Here is a 21,094-nt window from a genome sequence, read left to right on the forward strand (position 1 = left end):
TTTCGACGTAAACTTTTTTGGAAAATGAGATAGTTCAAATATAATATATTTCCGTGTTTATTTTATGTACATTCCGTAAATTTGTTCCGAACCGAGTGAAGTCAAATTGTGTTTTTTTTTCTTTCCTTCTTTTAAAGCTCTAATTAATTCCTTTTGATTACACGTGTTTGTTTTTTCCTTTATACCCGTACGTGTTCTATGTATGAGTCGGTCACATATAATACGTTATAATTGTACGGTATAAATTCGATTTATTTTACGTTTTGGTCCAATCGCAATGCTTATGTAGGTTACATTAAGTTCAATTTGATACGTCAAAACGCGCCTTTTCATGTGATTAACGCATCACATAACGTATAGACTAATCCATTCGATGCTCGCGCCGCAACGCACGCAGACATTATTGCTAGTTTACTATTATTGGGCATGTCTTTATATCATTTTGATTTTGTTATAACCAAAATCAAATTGTAGGATATAGCCTCTCAATTTTAACATATGATATTATTATTATTATTATTATTATTATTATTATTGTTAAAAAATGATTTATACAACGTTTCACAATTATTTTATTTCTTTTCAACAATACTTTAAATCATAAAAATTATTTTACAGATTAAAGTAATATTTATTTGATAACAAGTTATACATATTCTTGTAGATTACTTGATTTGATACAAAAACAATTAATTTGATTTTTGAAGATAAATGTAAGATAATGTGGAAATGTAAGAATTTGTAAGAGTGTTTGTAGAGTTGAGGAGAAAATGGGTGTTTTTTTTTTTAAGATGGCCAGTGAAAATGTTATATGAGCATAGGTGTTTTAGTTAAAAAAAAAAGTTAAGGTTTTGGGTAGGCATGCTTCATGAATGGCATTTACTTTGATACGAGTCAGTAGTAATAATTACTTGTCCCCTAGGCATTAATTCAGAGTATTCATGTCCACACATCCATTTCTATTTTTTAACAGCCAAGCGAAATATCATTAAAACAAACTGTATAGCCTGAGAATAGACAACCAAAGTACATAGAAACAAAAGAAAATAAAGAAAAATAATAGGTACAGCAGCCAATGAATCATAACATAGGAATGAGACATAAACAAAATAGTAGCGCATGAATTAGGAAATATGCACATCCAAGGGAATCCCAGATAATTAATGATCTTCAACCTGCCTAAGAATAAACAGCGCGCTTACTACACGGAGCAAAGCATCCTTTTTTGAGATAGATCGCCGATATTACACAACAGCAGTACTAAATTAGCAAAGAACTGGATCCTCCATCATTTGGACTAATAGAAACGTCAGCTACCGGGCAGAAACTTGATACGCACGCCTAAAACATCTACATTACCACATTAGCTACCAAGCAGAACCACCACTTTGACCATTGGAACACAGCCCACTGAGACTACAAGGGCCAAAATTAGCGTATGGACTGCGGTTCATGCACAACAACCCCATGGCGCCTAATTGGTATGACCCATTGCGACACTTATAACATAATATAGCTAGCATGTTTGGTCAAACATGGTCATTCATAGTGATTCATAGACAACACATGGTCAGTATCTTGTATATAATTATTGCCATAGTGGATAAGGTAACATGGAGTATCCAAATGAGTATTAAATACAAGAAATTGGGAGCCTGACTAATCATAGAGGTTGAATATATAAAGAACATATATTCTTCATCTCCATAAACTTAAGTTTATTTTTAAACATCATGGCGAAATCTACAAATGTGTTCATGCTGATACTGGTACTTTGTCTTCTTCAATCTGCCTTGGCCAATATGTTTTCTTCATTGAGCCTTCCTGATGAGTACTCTCTGTTATTCCAATTCAAAGAGAACATTTCAATTAACAATTCTGCATCCTTTGATTCTCATGCTTATCCAAAGGTTTCTTCATGGAACCTCAACAGATCAGATGGTGCAGGAAATTGCTGCTTATGGGATGGGGTCGAGTGCAAGTCCGGTAATGTGATTGGGCTCGACTTGAGCAACAGCTTTCTCTATGGCCCCATCTCCTCCAACAATAGTCTCTTCAACCTCATTCACCTTCGCACACTAAACCTTGCAGATAACGATTTTTGTTCATCTCAAATTCCATCTAAAATAGGACGAGTCTCGCTGTTAGCAAATCTGAATCTGTCACGTTCTCTCTTCAGTAGGGAGATCCCAAAACAAATCTCACAGCTCAGAAATTTGGCTTCCTTGGATCTAACAGGAAACGGGTACCACGCTCTAAAGCTGCAAAGTTCTAACTTCCAAAATCTAGTTCAAAATTCAAGTGAGACTCTAAGAGAACTCTTTCTCTCAGAGGTCAACATTGATTGTCAACATTGATTCTGAACTACCAACTTCAATCGGGAACCTCACACGCTTGAACATCTTGAAATTAAGTAATTGTGGTTTAGCGGGGACTCTGCATGCATCTGTAGGCAACCTGACCCGGCTTACAGTTCTGGATCTAGGTAACAATTACTTTTCGGGACCTATTCCATCAGGTATATTTAACTTGCAAACCCTGCAACTTCTTGATGTGCATTGTAACTACAAGCTTACTGGCCATATCCCTGAGTTTCATGGTAATAATGAACTAAAAACAACTGATTGTGGCTTTTACAAATTTTCAAGGATCCATACCAGCTTCAATCTGGAATCTCACACACTTGAAAGTATTGGATTTAGGTTTCAGCTCTTTCACGGGGACTCTACATGCTTCGGTAAGCAACATGACACAGCTTACATTTCTGGATCTTTCTGGTATTGAGTTCACAGGTAGTCTTCCGTCTTTAGAAAGGTTTTCAAACCTCGCATATTTGTCCCTCTCCGGTAGTAGTTTTGATAGATGGAAACTACCTGATTGGTTTGGTAAGTTAAAGAAGATCACTTATTTGAATCTTGAAGATGTCAACCTATACGGTGAAATTCCATCATCATTTTTCAATCTGACCCGAGTTGGAACGTTAGTTCTTTCCAGAAATCAATTAATAGGACAACTTCCAAGCTCATTGTTGAATCTTCAAAATCTGGAATCTTTTTATTTGGATGGTAACAATGCCACAGTGGACTTTTATCTTTTTCTTTCTCTTAAGAATCTTAACTATCTGAATCTACGTGGAAACAATATCAGACTTTCAGTCATAGATAGCCACAAAACCGAAACTCAATTCAAAGTTTTATGGCGGGCATCCTGTAACTTGAAAGTCTTTCCTGAATTTCTGCGGTTTCAACATCAACTGGAGTTCTTGTACCTTGATAACAATAAAATTGAGGGCTTGATACCCGGATGGATGTGGAATATCAGCAAGGAAACACTAATTGAACTTAGGCTTTCTCAAAAAACTTACTAATGGGTTTTGAGCAACATTCACTGGTTGCTCCTTGGGTTAATTTAATGATACTGGACCTGAGTCACAACATGCTGCATGGATCGATCCCATTGCCACCACCACTCACCTATTCCTTTTCAGTCTCAAACAATAAGCTGACCGGAGAAATTCCACCATCCATATGCAACTAGATCTATCTCCAGTCGCTTGATTTGTCGTTCAACATCATTACTGGCTCGATTCCTCCATGCTTGGAGAAATTAAGCAATTCTAATTTGGTAGTATTGAATCTTAGGAACAACGCTTTGCAAGGAACCATCCCCAACGTATTCACCAATAAAAGTCAGCTTGAGATGATTGATTGAAGTGCAAATAAGTTGGAGGGGCAAGTACCTAGATCACTGGAGAACTGTATGTCACTCCAGTTCTTCAATCTTGGATATAACTTTATAGAGGACATGTTCCCGGTCTGGTTGGGAGCACTTCCAGAGCTACAAGTTCTCATACTCAGGTTCAACAAATTTCATGGTATTATAAAAGTACCAAGTAAAATCGAAGTCAACTTCCCAAAATTGCGCATCATTGACCTCTCGAATAATTCATTTTCTGGTGATTTGCCACATCACTATTTCCAGGCGTGGTCAGCAATGAAGGAGACCAAGGCGAATGTAAAATATATGGATGTAGAAAGGTTGATAGCTTATCAATTCTTATTCTCGATTCAGATGACTAACAAAGGTGTAAAGATGGACTATGAGAAGATCATCAACACCTTTTCTGCAGTTGATCTCTCAAGTAACAAGTTTAGAGGAAAGATTCCAGAGTCTATTAAAACCCTTAGTGGTCTTAAGTTGCTCAACCTCTCGAATAACGAACTTTCTGGCGTCATCCCACCATCCATAAGGAATCTCATACATCTTGAATCATTGGATCTTTCAAGTAACAAGCTCTCTGGAATGATACCTCAAGACTTGGTACAACTGAATTTTCTTGTCGTCTTAAATGTATCCAACAACCACCTCACTGGACCAATACCAAAAGGTAGCCAGTTCAATACCTTTTCGAACAATTCTTACATGGGAATCAGGCGTTGTGTAGATACCCTTTATCCACGAAATGTGGGGATTCAAAAGCATCAGAGCGTCCAAAAGTTTCAATTGAAGAAGATACCGTGACTTCCCAAACAAAATTGATTGGGTTGTTATACTTATCCCACTCGGTCAAAAGAGGAAATGCAAAAATAGTATTTACACCAAGTGGTTTATGAAAAAATCGTTTATCTCAAATGTCTTTCATATACTTATTTCTAGGGGTGTATGTTAGGTACTTAAAACCAAAATGAACCAGAACCCAGAATTTCTGGAAAATCGTTACCGTAGGCCGACCGACATAGGGTGGGTTGGTCTCTGTCATTTTGGGTTGGGTTGGTATCAGATTGGGCCAGGACCGTATATGAATTTTTACATTAAGATGTTTCATATTTCAATTTGTACGGGACTGGACGGAAGCCGAATCCACCTCAAATAAAACTAAGGACCCAACCAAATATGCTTTGCTTAAACGGTCCAGACCTGGGTTGGATTAACAAGGCCGTTCCAACGTTTTTGGAGGCCCTAGACGACCTACAAAGTCAGGGCCCTATTGAATTGGTATAAAGGAATTGAGATTGAGATTTGAGACATTGAATAACCATAGCGATGATTTTTCCTAATCTTGGCCCCAATTTCTCTCAATCCGCAATCAGTTTCACATTGATTACTCAAAAGACGCCGCAAGTAACGAGGGTTGATGTGTTGTGTGCGTGGACAATGCAGACTCCTAGTGTAAATCCTAAATCTTGGGCCTAGAAACGTTGGTTAAATGGCAAAAAACTAGTCTAATATATGAAAGGAAATAAAATTGGAGGCCCTTGTTTTTTGGTGGCCCTGGGCCTTAGCCTGGGTTGATAAGCCTTACGGGCCGGCCCTCGAACCCTGCCTGAAATTACTGAGACCGTCCTCCTCCTCCCATACCAGCATGGCCTTCGTGATGATTTTCAAGAAATTTTGGGTTCGGGTTCGGTTTGGATTCAACCCAATGTACACCCCTAAAAATAAGTTATATAAAGATATTTGAGATAAACGAATTGTTATCAACCGCTTATATTCAATTATATATATATATGGAACCCATTAAGTGTAACCACTTTTTGAATCATTCTTGTCCATTGGATCATGCTGAAAATAAATCCTGACCCTCTAAACTCCTATTTTTAACTGCTAACATAGCAGTTCACAGCAGTTTCATAGTCTCCACATTTTTCTGCCCATGTTCTCCACAAATCATGTTTCCTAATCTGGTCCACGTTCTAATTGTTCCAACTCCCATGTTTGCTTTATAACCTCATTCAAACTCCCCAAAACCACCGTTCTGCTCCTTTTCTTGTAATGCTTTTTAAACCATCATCGTTGACGCTCCAATACTCCGACAATCCATCCGTACTAACAACAAGAGAGCAATCAATCCTGCACTCACCACGTCAATAGCAATGGCCACCGGTTTGGTTTGGCTGGAGCTTCTTAATGTTATTGGCGGGCCACAAAGGGGAAGACTAACGAATTTCTACACATCGTACCCGTATAATGTTTCGATTTGAAATCTGGTTCGTACAACACTTGGGTTTAGTTCTTATTTGAAGATGCAGAGACAAAGAATGATTTCAGGTTCTATTTTTATTCAAAAATATTTGTCGCTTTATATTATTATATATGTGAATTGTTGAATTTCGATGGTGTTTGTTGACGTTTTTTTTATTTGGTTGAGTTGTTTTTGTATGTGAGTGAGTCACTTCCATAGAGCACAAAGATATTTGATGCTTGACGAGCAACATTTTCTCTTGCACGCCAGGTGTTCGACAAAATGCCAAAAAGAAATTTAGTATCATGGAAGGTGATAGTTTTGAGTATATTGTTGTGATTATGTTGAAGTTTCGAAAATGCAGGTGAAGTAGAACCCAAAAGTGCTCTTCGAATAAAGACTGGATTTTAAATTTTAAAATTTTAATAATAGCTCAAATGGAGCGATTATGCAATTTGAGTTCTGTTGTCAAACATATTTTTTGACTTGCAAATTGATGTGTCTCTGTCATTTCTTTGTTAATGTGCAGGTTATTGCCTTCACTGGAAATGCCCTACAGCAACATGGAGGTTTACAAGGTTAGCCCACAGAAATTAATATCTTTTTCCATATTAAGCATCCAAAGTTTAACTGGATTTTGTTGTTTTATAGCAAATAATTTGTGGGTAAGATTCATACACGTGAAGATGGTGGTAAGTATATTGGAGAATTTAAAGGAGGTATTAAACATGGGCTTGGGCCTTGCCCACTATCATTTCAGGTGAATTTTTCACTTAATGCTCATAGTAATTTACACTTTTGATTTTAAAGATTTAGTGATTGTGTGAGAATCTATGTTTGGTTTGTGCCTACTAAAGCTATTAGATCAGAACGAGGTGCAAAATTTACTCCCATCAACCCTTAAAGCCCAAAGTTGTGGATTGAAAGTTGTACTGGATGGTGAGTAATGATTTATATCGATCAAGTTCATTTGCTTTCTTTTTATGTATACATATTAACGGGTTAATTAATTAAATAGGTTTAAGAGCCGGGTGATGGAGTATAAGCAGAAAATGAAGTAGAAGCTTATGACACAACCAAGATACTTACTTTGGAAATTTGATTGGCGCTTAAGAAAGTCTTCAAATTAGCTAATATGAATTTCAGAGGTGAACACCAAAACGTGGGTGATGGAAAAGAAAGCAGAAAATGAAGCAGAAGCGTTGAAGTGGGTGTGGAGGCTTGAGAACATTAATGATACTTTCATGGAGCACCTATGGTACCTGACTTGGTATACTTCAACTATCCTTATTTTATCATTAACTATATTTTACCAGTAGTTAAATTTGTATGATTATAAAGTCTTAACTGTAAAAATTGATGGGAATGACCCAATCTGCATGTTATATAATATTAGTTCAGTTTTAACTCCAAATAACGTGATAAGTAAATATGTGTCATATCATTCACTTATCTCTTAAGATATACAAGGATCTATACTGAACCATAGTTTGCGTTCTGTTACCTATTATAATTGAAAAATAGACTCAGGTCACTACTTGGGTCTGCTTATTTATTGGATATAGAAAAATGGATGGGATGACTCATTTTGGTAATAGACTTATTTATTGGATATAGAAAAATGGATGGGATGACTCATTTTGGTAATAGACTGGTCAAAATGAGTGCTTCTAATTAGAGGTAGCAACATGTACACGCAGTTAGCTTAAATAATAGCGTCAAGATGTTCGGCTTAACCGTACACGCTGCAAAAACAGGTTGGTCAAGCCAACCTGGATATTGCTTAACAGGCTGAGCCTACACATGGTATAATAATATACCAGCCGGAAGCATTCACCCATGGAGATAGATGGTAAAAATCCATCTAGAAAGAGCACACAAAAGCTTAATCTCTGGTTTTGTAAATGGGAAAATACGTTTTTGTTAAAATGAGTGCTTTTTATTAAAAAATATCCACGTCAAACTGGAAGTTTGTTTATTCATTTAGGGGTAATAAACCTAGTGGTAGATTAAAGTGATTTGGAGATAGATGTATAACTTCATTGGCCCTTTGAGGAAGTCGAGACTTTGAGATAAAAAGGCCAGAAGAGATTGAGCTAGAGCCCAATTCCATTAATTCACTCGATACAGGAACAACTACACAGGTTTTATACTTCTATTATCAATTTTAATTTCTATCGTTTTGTGGTTGTAAACTGTTGACGTTCGTTTTCCATTTATAAATTAAAGAATGGTGCTTTTGTTTGTCACATTGTTTAATTTTGTGTACGCTTAACATATGTTAGCTTGGTTTGTCACGTTGTACGCTTAACAGGTACATTGTTCTACTATCCACCCATAGTTATTGATGCATTTGTTTTAAAGCTCGAGACATCATAATTTTCATTTCATTTCATAGTGTTTATGAGTTTTTCTATAACAATCATAAGACCATTGGATGCACGTGGGATCCACAAAGTATGGGTGCTAAACGGGTCGTGTTCACGGGTTGGCAAGTTCAACCCGACACGAACCCGAAAACTTTAGACGGACCCGAACCGACCCGAACCTGAAAATCGTGCCATATATATGAACCTGAACCCGACCCGAATATTCGCATACTGACCCGAAACCAACCCGTTCAACCCGAATTTTTTATTTTTTTATTTTTTTTTTCAGCAAATTAATATATTAATATTATATAATAAAATTACATTAAAATCATAAAAATTTATGTCAACTTCCATTTTTAAGTTATATTTATAGCATAAAATACACACCCAACTTAATTTATCACAATAAACATATTTTAAAAAATATAATATAATAGAAATGAGTTAAACGGGTCAACCCGTCAACCCGACTGGGTTGAGCCGAACCTGACCTATTTAGCTAAACGGGTTCGCAGGTTCAAACTGAAACTGACCCGAACCCGTTTAGACTAAACCCAAACCCACGAATTTCGTGTTAGGTTCGTGTCGTGTTTTCGGGTCGTGTCAGAAATTCACACCCCTACCACAAAGGCAAAGTTTCTTTCGCTTTCAGTTTGCCTAAATGCAGGTGTCTCTTCACCAGAATTTATACTCAGAAGAGAATTTGTAAGAGTTCTATAAACAGAAAACATGAACAAAATCAGACTAGAGAGATGGTTGTATGAAGTTGTAGTTGAAAGGTGTTGGTGGAAAGCAAAATCCCTATTGAAATCCATAAAAATGCACATCCACAGTGCCATCACTAAGGAGAAAGATATGCCTTGGTGTTAGCTTCCAACACCAGGATTTATTCAGGAGATAATTTTTAAAGATGGATTCGACAAATCATGGGATTCTTCAAGGGAAATGGTAAGCAGCTCTTGTGAAAGTATAAAAATTTTTATAAAATTGTCACTTATGTCATGAAAACTTTGATTTAGTTTCACAGGTTGAATCTGCATTTGAGTCTGCAAAAATTTTTATAAAATTGTCACTTATGTCACTACCACAATTTTGAATTTTCCTGTGAAAGTAAGCAATCCCGTAATGATGGTTCAAGCATATCATCTTCTTGTGGCTAAAATGTATGTTTAGTGTAGGGATTGTGCCAATATATATATTAAGCCCAAGCAGCCTAACCGTCATTGATATCAATCCCCACCGTTAGATATTGCTGAAACTAAATCCTGACCGTTTAAACTCCACTTTTTAACTGTTGTTGTGGCAGTTGTGGGCGGTTTATTTCTCATCGTCGGTTAACCCACTCTCCTTTTTCTCATCCTAAATCCTTGCTACCACAACCGCACCTCCCGTAGGTTCTTTAATGGTTCGTCCCCAAACCTTCCATTCTCATTCTTAGATTTACATTCTTCAACTGTTCACCCAAACCCTGCAGCGATTCAAAGTTCATCCAACTTTACAATCCCTTCTGCCTTATTTCTTATACTCTTTATCTTTTTATATTTCTGGGAAATTAGTGTGGATCAAGCAAGCATGAATTCAGTTGCAAAAGTATTGAAGGTTAGTTGTCTATTAAGTACGTTGTTTAGAGGATTACCTTTATTATTTTCAATGTCTTTTTTATCATATTATTTGTAACCTTGAAGCCTCCTACATATGGAATTTAATGTAATTGATTCCCTTGATGCTTGGTTATTTTGCAGGTTTGACCCGACCGGGTCTTTAAGTACATCTTACAAGTTATCATAATCCGGTGGATGGGTTACGCTAACAGCGTAACAATGCTCCACCCGTGTCATCCACTCCACCGGTATCCATTTTTAGGACATCCACACCGCTTACTACCACAAATCACCGTCGCTCTTCCCAAACCTGTGTCACCTACAAACCAACTCTACTTTTCTTAGACTATACGGAGGGGGGGGGGGGCATGAAAGAGTTGCGTTATTCGACATGTGACTTGCACGTCAGCACATGTAAGAAAAAAGTGGCGTGGTGCAAAAAAGGGAGGAGCGGGAGCGGCGTGGTTAGTGGCATTTTTATAAAAAAAAAACTAATAATAAATATCAACCAAAACACATCCGATATCCACCCACCAATCAAGAGCCCCCACCTCACAACCCAAATACACACTACGCCGGTGGAAAACTCCACGCCCTCACTACCACGCCACCACAGGAGGTGGTGTTCTCGGTTAAAAGGGCCACTACGCCACTATTCCACGCCCACACCACGTGGTCTCAAGAATTAAATATCCTCATATTACTCTTGAAACACTGAAAAGTTGATTGCACATCAAAAGTTAAAGGTCAAAAACTAATTGACATAATTAATTGTAATAAAAATCAGTTTTAATCCGTATTGGAGATATTTAAATGTTTCATCGTGATATTTAAATGTTTCATCGTGGGGTAATGTGTTTGGATAATGTGTTTTGAGAATGAGTTTTAGTGGTTTGAAATGAAGAAAAGGAAAAGTTAGATGGTTGTAATTTTTTCAAATAGGAGATGGAAAAGAGGAAAATGAGAAGCAAACCGAAACACTATTAATATACATTATCTTTGTTTGTTACGTTAGTGTAACCCGTCCAACGGACGGGTATTAAACTAGTTTAAAATGGTGAGTACTATTTTTGCATTTCCTTTTGATTGGACTGAGCAAAATTTGGGTTGGACCAAGTAAGGGGGTGTTTGGCTTAGCTTTTTTATCTATGTTTATAGTTTTTTTAGCTTATTTTTACAAAATAAGCACTAATGGGTGTTTGGTTTAGCTTTTTAAGCTTATGCTTATTAGCTTATATAGGCTAATTCCAAGAAGCTTATGGGAACATGGTTTTTTAGCTTATTTGAATAAGCTTATTTGAAGAAGATGGTTTTTTACTCATTACACACAATGATATTATACCTCTTCCCATAATACAAAATAACTTAACAAACAACTAAAGATTAATTATTAATCATCAACTTGTAGAATATAAGCTAATACAAACACTTAAAAATAGCTTATCAAATGAAAGAAAATAAGCATAAGCTACTTTAAAATATAAGCATAAGCCAAAAAAATAAAAGCTAGGCCAAACACCCCCTAATCCTGATAACGAACCCTGTAATCCTGATAATCAATCAGAGCTGGTCCAACAATATAAGTAATTAAGGCTTGGGCTTAGGGCCTCCAAAAGAAATAAGGCCCCTACTTAATAGAAAATTAATGTGCTAACTATTAAATTAGTGCAAATTTATTGTTTTAGATTTATTTGATTCTTTATACAAACAAGCCACTGTCTATTATAATTGTGTTAGATTTTTTATTAGTTTTAAACACGGATAAATGAGTATCGTTTATAATAATCAAAGAAAGAAAATGGGCTCTAAAATTTTATTTCGGCTTAGGGCTCCAAAAGGTTGGAGCGGACTTGATTTCATTGGATGACTTTAGTTTCTAATGTTTTAATTACTTCGGCCCATAAAACCCTCAGTGGGTATCTAGAAGTTTGATCAATCAATTACTAATTACTATTACTAATTACTAAATTACTAATTACTAAATAATAATAAGTGAAGGGAATGAACAGTGCTTACCCGCTGATTCATCACGTCCTTTGTTTTAATCTAACATGGTGTGATAATCTAATTGGAGTTTTTTGGGCGGGCGACACATGTCACCCCATCCTTTTCTCTGTCTTCTTTACTAATCTACCATCACACACTTTTTTGATAGAGGGAAGGGTTTACATCAGAGAGAGAGAAAGACCTGGAGAGAGAAGGGGGAAGGATCGACGGCGTTGCCGCCGTGACTGGCCACCTCCCCACCTTTTCTCAGTTTCACTTTTTTACATCAGAGAGAGAGAAAGACCTGGAGAGAGCGAGGGGGAGGATCGACGGCGTTGCCGCCGTATCTCCATCTTGTGCCGCCGTGACTGGCCACCTCCCCACCTTTTCTCAGTTTACACCTCCCCCTGGCTTCTTCTGATTGCCCTATTTGGGCGGTCATCACCTTGGTTTCTTCTCATCACCTACTATTTAAACTGGTTCTGAGGAGAGAGAAAGGGAAAGGGGCGTCCGCCGGAGGGTCACCGCCGTCAACTGCACCGTGACACCACCACCGTCGCAATGGTGTTTTTGCCTTTTGGGGTTTTTTACCCAAGAAAGAGAAAGGGAAAAGGGAGATAGAAGAGGGTGTGGTGGTGGCCGGAGGCTCACCACCGTGGCACGACCGCCATCGCAGCGTTATTTCTGTTATGTTGGGGGTGTTAGTCTGTTTTGTTTTTGGTGTGTTCCGATTGACCTATTTGGGTGGTCATTCCCTTTGAGACGTGTCATCCAACTTTATAATTTACCCTCATTAAAGAAGAGACAGGGGCGGTGACCGGAGGGTCACCACCGGCGGATTCGATTCATTGTGGCGGCGACGATTTTTAAACCCGACAATGATGTTGGTTTGCTACTTGGTATGGTAATTCCGGTTGCAACCGTAGCGCCACTGAGCGGGTTCAACGACTATGATGATCCTTTCGGATCTGAGTCGATTTGTATAGTTTCGATGCGTTTTTTTAGTATACATGTGTATTGTTTCTGCTTCTACAATTTTGAATGACACGGATGTGTATGTGTTGTTGAATTCATTAGTTTCTACTTCTTTATGAAGATCATTCATAGCTACTGTCAACCCCATAATTTTTTTTTGAATGATACAGAGATTCGATTCGTTGTGGCGGTGACCTCTCCCGACAGCCGAAAAGCGAACAATTTGTTGGTCCGGGATAAGCACGGTGACCAGAGGGTAACCACCGACGGATTCAATCCGTCTTGGCGGCGACGATTTTCAAACCCGACAATGATGTTGGCTTGCTACCTGGTACGGCAACTCCGGTTGCAACCGATGCGCCACTGAGTGGGTTCAATGACGATGACGATCTTTTCGGATCTGAGTCGATTTGTATAGTTTCGATGCGTTTTTATAAATCTATTTGTGTATAGTTTTTGCTTCTGCGATTTTGAATGATACGGATGTGTATGGTTGTTAGTTGTTATACTTGAAGAGGACATTTGGTGAACTTGTGGTTAATTTTTTACTGGACTTTGATTATGCGAAGTTTCAACGGTATATTGGCTTTTGTGATGGTTTTGATGAAAAGGCATGTTTTGATCTTGGTGGTTGTAGTGTTGACAGTAGTTGTGAAAATTATGCAGGCTTTTAAACTTTTGGAATGAAAAGCAAAGATTTTGTGTATGTCGATTTATTGGGGATTTAAAGGGTTGTCCAGCGATGATGTTGGCTTGCTACTTGGCGTGGCAACCCCGTTTGCCGTCGTAGCGGCACTGAGCCGTATTTTGTTGGTACCAGTGAAGTGTCATTACTGACCCTTTTCCTGCTTTATGCACATGATCTGGGTCGAGTGTCGGAACTCATCAAATACTAATCGATTGATAAGATATATAAATAATGAATCCAGTTTGTAGGATTCTTAAATTTCAACCTTAGTAGGCATTGTTCACATAGAAGTGGTTTATCATTGTATAAACAAAGGACTAAAGTGCACTTTATGATTTGTTGGTTTTATTGAACTAGGAGGTTGGGACCTGCAGGTTTATATTTGTTATAGTGGCATGTTTTTAGTTTTGTATTTTTATGGTTTGAGACTTTTATTTTAGCATTGTTGTGTGTTTTTTGTTTATTTAAAGCATTGTTGTTTGTTTTTTTATTTAACAGCAAACAACGATACTCATTAAAAGAGGGTTTGTGGTTTTGGTTTTGGTTTGAACTACATGAGAGTTGAGCTACCTGAGGTTGATCGCTGAGTTGCTCGGGCAAGCCATGCGGGTATCTCGGCTACACCGCCACAGAGGTTGCGAGTAGCCTTAGCGGGTATAGATAGCCGGAGTGGGTATAGAAAGTCGACGAGTATGTTGGTAGCTTGGTTTATTTTTTTGAAGGTTGGACCTGATATCTTGTAATAGAAGAGCGTAACAGATGTTAACCAAATGAAATGGGGAAATTGTATATTAAATTTTATTACTGTTGATTAAATTCCCTCGGTTCTTTTTCATAGTTTATTTATTTATTTTTCTTTTGGTGCCTAGAAATTATTTAGAATTAACAAACACATACTAGGTTTGTGGCGGTGACGCTTCAAATTATGATATCCGGAATTGTGACAGTGGTTACTTTGGTTTTAAAGGTTGATTAACCCCGCCGCAGAGCGCGGGCGGAAAAATCCTAGTATATGATAAAAATAAAAGTGAATGAACAGTGGTTTTCTTATTATATTCATTTTTTAAATTATGGGATACGGGGCGAGGGTTGGGGTGTGGGTTGGGTACAAATGTTCAAGTCACCACAAACTATGGGGTACGGGGCGAGGGTTGGGTATAAATGTCCAAGTCACCACCCCGGGTGGGCTTGGGTTTCGGCATGGCCCTTTGAGCGGGAGTTTCAGCCCGAGCGTTGGGCATGCCTAGCGGTCCTACGTGGCCGGCTCTCATTGGCTAGGTTGGCTAGGCTATAACAGTTAGGTTTAAATTCTAAAAAATAACCCTTTCGCGAAGCCAAACGGTTCACCCAAGTCACTATAAAACCCCCCAACCCCACCGCCTGTCCACATCGCTACCCCAACCCTTCACTCCACCTACCCGAACCCGGTACCCACATTTGATACCGGCACAACGTGATGAAGGGCCGCCAACCCGGTGAGACCCGTTACTGGCCTTTTGCTAGCTACCGGCACAATGTGGGGAACGACCGGCACAATTTAAACGCGTGCCAACACAAGTGGCGCGAGCTACGACCGAAGCTCGACTGTTTTAAAGCCTACTACGATAGCGTCCCGGGCGGTGATATAAGTCACGAAGACCGGGTGGCGGTGGCCAACATCGAGTTCCGGGGCAAGGAGCGGAAGCCGTTTGACAAACTCGCCCTGTTCGAAATCTACTTAACGCTTTAGGCTTTTTTTTTTTTAATTTTGTAATCCTTTTTTTTTGTAGAATTTTGTAATTTTTAAGAACTTTTAATAATAATTTTAGGCTTTTTTTTTAATTCTATGTGTATTTTTTAATTTTAGGTTTTTTTTTTAATTTTTATAAAACTGGCCAACCCACGCTGGCTAGCCACGCCCCGCCACACCGACTCAACACGTCATTCACCAGGGGGGGGGGGAGGGGGGCGGGGCTCAAAGTCCACGTGTCAACCCATGCCCCAAATCCTCACCCCACCATACTCCACGGTCAAAAACACCAATGCCTTTCGCGCAACGCGCGTCATTGAAAAACACTAGTTTAGTAAAAAAAGTAAAGGTCATTAATTACCTTTTTTGGATAACGGGGTAATTCTTAATTAAGCAAGTTTAGAGCTTCACACGTCCGGATCATGACATCTCCAATAAATACATTCTGAGCTTCAAGATCTGTATTGACACGCATGAATCCAAGAGCTCTGAGATGGAGGAAACATCTTAGGAAAAACTAAAACCTTACCATATTGATTATAGAAATATACGGAGTTATAAGTTTTGGATACTCATGTCACCACCACCAACTAACAAAAGATATAGCACTACACGCCAACTGACCGATGGTAATATGGATCCTTTGAGTAGATCAAGCTCTAAAGATAGATAACCCTTAGAGGGGGTCAAGCTCCAATATATTTAGAGATGAAGTACAAGAGTTTTCTCCAATAAATTTAGAGATAACCCTTAGAGGGGATCAAGCTCCAAAGATAGATAACCCTTAGAAGGAATCGCATCAATACTCCTACCCTGAAAACGTCCATGTCCTCAAGGATGGAATACGTGTCCATGGTGGCCGCCATTCGAATCGGCTAATAGCATTTGGTGTCGTCGCAACCGTGCGCCACGGTTTAACACCACTCACGTCTTCCAGTAGCATTCGGCTTAGTGGTAACGTAGCGGTTCGATGGGTCCATGGAGGTCGACAATCTCGTCGTTCGGTGGCATTCGGTTCAATTTTGTTCAACGGTGAGACTTGGGTTTTGTGGGTGCCATGTTGGGTAGGTGTACGTGCGGTTTTAGGGGTTGGTTTAGGGTGTCGATGGGTTCCATTTGAGTTTGTTTTGGTGATGATTTGGTGGTTGGTTTGCGTGACGTTTGTAGTGCGGGTGGGGTGGTAGAATATGGTCGTTTAGGCATGGTTTTGAGGGCTACTTGTTGGTGTTGACATCCACGTTTGTTGGATGTGGGTAAGGATATTTAATGTAAGAAAGGCTTCAGAGCAAATGACTTGGGTGGCGGTTGAGGAGGTGGTAGTGGCGGATGAGTTGCGAGTGGAGGTGGTGGAGGTAGACCGAGGCTAGCAGTAACTCGACGTGGCGTTGTTGTTTTTTCTCGATAGTAGCCCACATTTCGTTGAGCAACAACATGATTTTTGAGTCCATGATGGAGGTGAATTCGGGGATGAAAGCCTCAATTGATATGGATTCATTGAGTGGATTAAGCTCCAAAGATAGATGACCCTCAGAGAGGGTCAAGCTCCAAGAAATTTAAAGACGAAGTACAAGAGTTTTCTGCAATTTTTCTTCTGGAAACAAATTCTTAAATACTAAACAATGAATGAAATGGAAACTTGAATGCATAAGTTGTAATTAAACGTGGGCCATTACTTTCCTATATGCACGCAATTAATAAGAAAAAAATGCAAGTACAACTATCCATTTACTCTACATGCATGTGAACATGGAAACATGAGTGGGGCTTCGACTCCTTCTAAAGTTGTTGATCTCCATCAAGCACACGTACTCCTACCAAGTCAAGTTATTCCTCATTGGTTTGTAGGTTACCTTTCGGTCATGGGTCTTTGCGGGTCGAATTGTATCAATACTCCCCCCATGAAAAATGTCCTTGTCCTCAAGGATGGAATACGTGTCCACTTGGTCCATTCGAATCGGTCAATAGCATTTGGTGTGGTCACAACAGTGCACCACGAGGAACACCAATCACATCTTCTAGTTGCATTCGGCTTTGTTGTAACGTAACGATTCGTTGGGTTCCATGGAGGTCGCCAATTTCGCCGTTTGGTGGCATTCGGTTCTGTATTGTTCAATGGCGAGACTAGGGTTTTGTGGGTGCCATGTCAGGTAGGTGTACGTGTGATTTTAGGGGTTGGTATAGTGTGTCGATGGGTTCCATTTGAGGTTCGTTTTGGTATTGATTTGGCAGTAGGTTTGGGTGACGTTTGTAGTGCGGGCGGGGTGGTAGAATAGGGTCGTTTGGTTTTGGGGGCTGCTTGTTGGTGCTAACAGTTGTGTTTGTTGGATGCGGGTGGGGATATTTAATGTAAGAAAGGCTTCGGTTAAAATGGCTTGGGTGGAGGTCGAGGAGGTGGTAGTGACAGACGAGTGGAGGTGGTGGAGGTAGACCGAGGCTAGTTGTGAACTCGAGGTGATGTTGGTTTTATCGATTATAGCGCACATTTCATCGAGCAACAACATGATTTTTGAGGCGATGATGGAGGTGAATTCAGGGATGAAAGCACCAATTGATATGGATCTGTTGAGTGGATCATCCAAAGATAGATAGCCCTTAGAGGGGTTAAGCTTCAAGAAATTTAGAGACGGGGTACAAGAGTTTTCTGCAATTTTTCTTCTTATATCAATGGAAACAAATACTTAAATACTAAAAAAGGGTAGTTGCACGGTACCCCTGACCGCGGAAGGGATCTCCCTTCCCAGTTCACCACCCGACAAGGATCCCTGGCGGCAAATACCCATATCCATCAAAGAGGGGTAAGAAACATGTTTCGAACCCGAGACCTCGAGTGTCCTCGGTCCGGCTTTAAAGCGGGTGTCGGTGGCCACCAAAGTGGCACTAATGGGAATTGAACTTGGGTCTCCATTGGAGAACCCAAGTCACTCCACCACTAGGCCACTTGTGGTGGTTAAATACTTAAATACTAAACAGTGCAAGAAATGGAAACGTGAATTCATGAATTGTAATTAAACGTGGGCCATTACTTTCCTGTACGCATACAACTAACAAGAAAAATGCAATTACAATTATCCATTTTCTCTATATGCATGTGAACGTGGAAACATGAGTTGGTTTGACTCCTTTTCAAGTCGTTGATCTTCATCAAGCACACGTACTCCTACCTAGTCGGGTAATTCTTCATTCGTTTGTGGGTTTCCTTTGGGATGTGGGTCGGATCGTATCAATACACCCACCCTGAAAAACGTCCTTGTCCTAAGGACGGAATACGTGTCGACAGTGGTCGCCATTCGAATCGGCCAATAGTATTTGGTGCTGTCACAACCGTGCACCACGTGGGACACCATTTCCGTCTTCCAGTACATTCGGCCCAGTTGTAACGTAACGGATCGATGGGTTCCATGGAGGTCACCAATCTCGTCATTCGGTGGCATTTAGTTCTATGTTGTTCAATGGAGAGACTCGGGTTTTGTGGGTGTCATGTTGGGTATGTGCACGTGCGATTTGGGGTTGGTTTAGGGTGTCGATGGTTCCGTTTGAGGTTCGTTTTGGTACTGATTTTGTAGTTGGTTTGGGTGACGTTTGTGGCGCGGGCAAGGTGGTAGAATAGGGTCCTTTGGTTTACGGGCTACTTATTAGTGTTGACGACTGCGTTTGTTGGATGCGGGTGAGGATATTTGGTGTAAGAAGGGCTTCGGAGCAAATGGCTTGGGTGGCGGTCGAGGAGGTGGTGGAAGTAGACCAAGGCTAATGCTGAACTCAGCGTGGCTTTGTTGGTTTTTCTTGGTAGTAGCCCACATTTCGTCAAGCAACAACATGATTTTTTAGTCCATGATGGAGGTGAATTTGAGGATGAAAGCACCAATTGTTATGGATCCGTTAAGTGGATCAAGTTCCAAAAATCGATAACCCTTAAAGGGGGTCAAGCTTCAAGAAATTTAGAGACGGATTACAAGAGTTTTTTTATATTTTTTCTTCTATATTATATCAATGGAAACAGATGCTTAAATACTAAACACTGCAGGTAATGGAAATGTGAATTCATGATTGTAATTGAAACGAGGGCCATTACTTTCCTATATGCATGCAACTAATAAGAAAATTTGCAAGTATAACTATCCATTTACTCTACATGCATGTGAACATGGAAACATTAGTGGGCTTTGACTCCTAAAGTTGCTGATCTCCATTAAGCACATGTACTCCTACCAAGTCGGGTAATTCCTCATTAGTTTGTGGGTTGCCTTTGGGTCGTGGGTCTTTGTCGGTCGAATCGTATACCAGATGGCCAACAAGTAGGGTTGTGCAATGGTTCAGAACTGGACTGAACCTAACCGATATAGAACCAAATCGGAACCGTTAAATGCTAAATATAGAAACTGGAACGGGCCGTATTTTAACGGTTTCGATTCAATTAGGAACAAATCACAAACTATTATATATATGAATTGGCCGAGTTACATCAATAACGCAGGTAAGCGAGCAACAAGCTGCGCCGCTACCCCCTTCTGAATAGCAGTTGTCAGTTAAACGGTTCTCTCTGAAACCAGTTGTCAGTTAATCCTAAAATTAATAAAAAGATAAAAACAAGAGTTAATTACTGTTTTCGTCCCTGAGGTTTGTCAAAAATAACGGTTTCAGTCAATTAGTTTAAAAATTGCGATTTCAGTCCATTAGTTTCATTTTCGTAACCATTTCAGTCCACTTTTCAACCGGCGTTTGTTTTATGCAGTTAATGAAAGCACGTGCTTGTCACGTGATGGGCAATTTGGTCATTTCCATTCCAATTCTCACAAACCCAGTTGTATTAAACACCACCTACCCCTTATTCATCCAAACCTTGAGCCAGGAAATGACCAAATTGCCCATCACGTGACAAGCACGTGCTTCCATTAACTGCATAAAACAAACGCCGTTTGAAAAGTGGACTGAAATGGTTACGAAAATGAAACTAATGGACTGAAATCGCAATTTTTAAACTAATGGACTGAAACCGTTATTTTTGACAAACCTCAGGGACGAAAACAGTAATTAACTCTAAAAACAATTAAAACAATTAAAACAATCAAATCGTTTAAACATATACCTAAGAGCTGCGACATCCAAAGTTCAAACCATCCAAGGTAAAATTAGCAACAATAAAGTCTTTCGAACCAAATGTCACACCCCAACCGATGGCGGAAACATCGGGATGAGACGAACAAATCGCTCAAAGCGTCAAACACTATGTGACAATATAATTTAAATTCAATTTCATAAAAATGCTAAAATGTCATACAAAAATTCAAACAAGAACAACATTGTTTCAAATATAATATCAAAATAATTGTTTATTCTAGGTGTGTTTCTAAGTCCACCTAAATCTCGTTTCTTCACTTATTATCATCTCGTCTATCAACCTGCAGCATGTATTAAAATATGATCAACAAAAAGTTGGCGAGTATACAAGTTTGATACATAGCATAGTATAGGATAAAAATGTTTAACAAGCTCATATCCAACATGAATAACATAGATACAATTTACTAATATGCTGAAACGGTGTACTATATGTTCAAACCCGAGTATACAACGCAAATTTGCCTTTCCCAAGAGACTAGCGGGAGGTTAACATGTTTAACTTAACAATACCCCAAGACTAATGGGCGGTGCGTTAATCCTATAGCGCTATAATTGTTAAGGTAGGCTAGCAAAGTTAATGAGCATATATTGACGCAAAAGTTTATATAGCATAGGAGATTAACAAGCATCATATAGTTTCATGTTTAAACGTGGATAGAGTGT

The 21,094-nt window shown here is 39.2% G+C and overlaps 1 long non-coding RNA gene across 9 annotated transcripts; it reads left to right on the forward strand.

Moving 5' to 3' along the window:
- The first annotated feature begins 1,808 nt into the window (after positions 1-1,808).
- Positions 1,809-10,734, forward strand: LOC110936246. 9 transcript variants are annotated; one of them, XR_004891484.1, is made up of 7 exons: positions 6,055-6,274; positions 6,492-6,540; positions 6,614-6,722; positions 6,820-6,901; positions 6,981-9,739; positions 9,891-9,933; positions 10,077-10,734. It is a non-coding gene; the product is annotated as an uncharacterized LOC110936246 (long non-coding RNA). The 9 variants fall into 9 exon arrangements; XR_002589868.2 differs by adding an exon at positions 1,809-6,048 and having other exon boundaries at positions 6,233-6,326; positions 6,981-10,734; XR_002589864.2 differs by adding an exon at positions 1,812-6,048 and having other exon boundaries at positions 6,149-6,274; positions 6,981-10,734.
- Positions 10,735-21,094: the final 10,360 nt, after the last annotated feature.

Source organism: Helianthus annuus, chromosome 4 (genome assembly GCF_002127325.2).
Source record: "Helianthus annuus cultivar XRQ/B chromosome 4, HanXRQr2.0-SUNRISE, whole genome shotgun sequence".
Lineage (NCBI taxonomy): Eukaryota > Viridiplantae > Streptophyta > Magnoliopsida > Asterales > Asteraceae > Helianthus > Helianthus annuus.